Below are 2,596 nucleotides of genomic sequence, written 5' to 3' on the forward strand. Positions count from 1 at the left end.
TGGAATATGGAGTCTTTGAATGTGATCTTTAAATATCTACATCACTATTACAACCATAATAATAATATAGCAATAGATTGAACAAATAGATACTTATCAAATACGAAGGTCCTTTTTAATTAAATTTTGCTAAGATTATTGAATTTTCTGTATCTATCATTATTATTTTTATTATTTATCAATACTTTTATTTTTTGCAAAATATTCATCTTAAGTTAAGAAAGATTATAAAATGTAATATAATAAAATGTAATATAATAGTGTAACAAAGCGTCACATATATATAACTTTTTATCTTTCATAGAGAAATTTAATACTTTTAGAAATATTAAATTGGTTAGTAATTAATTACTTATTTTGAATATTAAAAGCGTTACACATAGAAAAATACATACTATACATAAATAATAATTACTTGTTTCAAATATTTCAAATATTTCAAAACTTCATATATTTGCAAATTTATCATAAATTTATCATAAGCAATCAAATTTATCCAAAATATATTCTGAAAATCCTAATAAGTTTAATATACTTTAATCAAGATTACTAAATTAAAACAAATTTAATTTGCTTTATATAAAGTCATTTCTTCGATCAATTTTATTAAATATTCTTCAAAAGAAAATAAATTTTTATTTTAAATATATTAATCAATTTTTCTAAAATTTAACATAAACATATTTTAAGATTATTATAAACAATATTTTTGTTAAAGATAATCGTTACTTAAAATAATAAAGAAAGTACATTAATAATCACTTTTTTTAGCAATAAAATGATATGTTTCTGTGTATAACAACAATGCTTTTAATACTTAAAATAAATAATTAATCACTAATTAATTAAAGTACTTAGTGTCTTATATTTCTCAAAGACGTTTATTGCGCGATCACAATATTTTATTATACATACAATTATGTAATATTTATGTGAAGAAAAGCAAGCTAATTAACTTTAGAACCAATTGTAATAATTTATCTCATGAGAATTGCAAATATCTTATTATTAGTCGAAAAATGATCATTTTCCAACATTTTCGTCATGCGTTAGCGCTTTTCAATTTGATTCATGCCAGGCTTGCCTTTCAGATCGGACGTCTCGCTTTACAAATTTGCTGGCCATATAAATGTCCCATTAAAATGCGAGAAATAGCTATCAGCAGTATCATAGTGAGATCGTTTTCCCGCCTACTGACTCATTATCAATTTACCTCATCGCGGACTGCGAAAGGAACTGGGATATGAAGTTACAGGAATTTTTTTGCATTTCCAACTTTACTAAACAGAAAAAAATTGCCAGCAAAAGCCAATTGTGAAAATTAATGATTTAACTCGCAATACATTAAAGAGGTAAGTTAATTATAATTAATGTAAAAATTAAGTTAAAAAATATTGTATGAATCAAATGTATTTTTGATGTTTTTTAAATTGGATTTTTATCTTTTTAAAGTTAATTATTTTTTTAATTGTTATATGTTGATTTTGAAAATATATTCTATTTTCTTCTCTGTAGCTTATAATTTTTCTGCAATTTATATAAAGAAACACAGTTACAATCAAGTCTTGTACCTTAAAAGAAACATCCAACCAAATTTATAATTTGGTTGAATATTTCTTTTAATGCAAAATGTTTCATTGAGATGTATTTCAAATTTCGTGTATTTTTATTTTGTATTCGCGATTTCGATAATGAATATGACATTAATGCAATATTCATTTAGATAAGAATAAAAAAGATAAGATATTTTTATTTTATTGCATTTTAATGATCTAAACTTGATGTAATTATCTTAAATTATCTTATATATTACTTCTTATATATTACTTCTAATTGTAAGATCAAACACAAAATACTTTTGAATAATCGACAATACTACGTCTTTACATGCAGTTATATCTTACATGAGAAATGAGTTGATGATGTAGCATAAACTTCAACAGTGAGAGAATGAAGCACTTAAAAGCGTAAAGATTAAGAATTCAACAGTCCGTTAGAGGAAACGAAGTGGATCGTTTGATTTGAATTTCATGAAGGAAGTCACTGTTAGATGATTGCGTACTGACTGTTTACAAACAAGCCATTTGAATAACTTGATGATAATTAACAATCACTTTCTCGACTGTGCGCTTTAGGCTTAATGGCTGGCGATAAATTTTATTTTTTATTCTTATCGTCAGTCTATTATAGATGTATTTATAATATATTTTATTGACAGTTAAATGAGTGCGTTGAAATACTCTCAAAATTATCATTTAATAAGTAAAGATTGCTAGCCGCGTTTGTTTAACTGTGAATTATAGGTATTCATCACTTTTTATTACATATATTAGAATGCACACATACAAAGCTTATAAAATATAGCTTGCTGTTATTGACATATTATTAATCAATATTAATCTATATCTTGTCAGTATAATCTAATCTTTATTTCAAAGTACTTGTAATGCACATAGCAATTAGTTAGATTTATTGGAGCAATTAAGACTCCTTTATTCGTAATTACTGTCTTAGATTGTGACATTAGAAGAGAAAACATGTAAAATTCTTGTAAATTATATTTAAATATTTTTAAATATTTAAATATTTTTGCAAT

General features: G+C 23.7%; 1 protein-coding gene across 1 annotated transcript in view; it reads left to right on the forward strand.

Moving 5' to 3' along the window:
* The first annotated feature begins 1,337 nt into the window (after positions 1-1,337).
* The window catches only part of LOC108687949 (proteoglycan 4-like), a 27,003-nt gene continuing 25,744 nt past the window's right edge, over positions 1,338-2,596 (forward strand). Inside the window, exon 1 of the mRNA XM_018194004.1 lies at positions 1,338-1,352. The gene's annotated coding sequence lies outside the window, so the exon portion shown is untranslated. The remainder of the gene's footprint in view (positions 1,353-2,596) is intronic.

This window comes from Atta colombica, unplaced genomic scaffold, assembly GCF_001594045.1.
Source record: "Atta colombica isolate Treedump-2 unplaced genomic scaffold, Acol1.0 scaffold102, whole genome shotgun sequence".
Taxonomy (NCBI): Eukaryota; Metazoa; Arthropoda; class Insecta; order Hymenoptera; family Formicidae; genus Atta; species Atta colombica.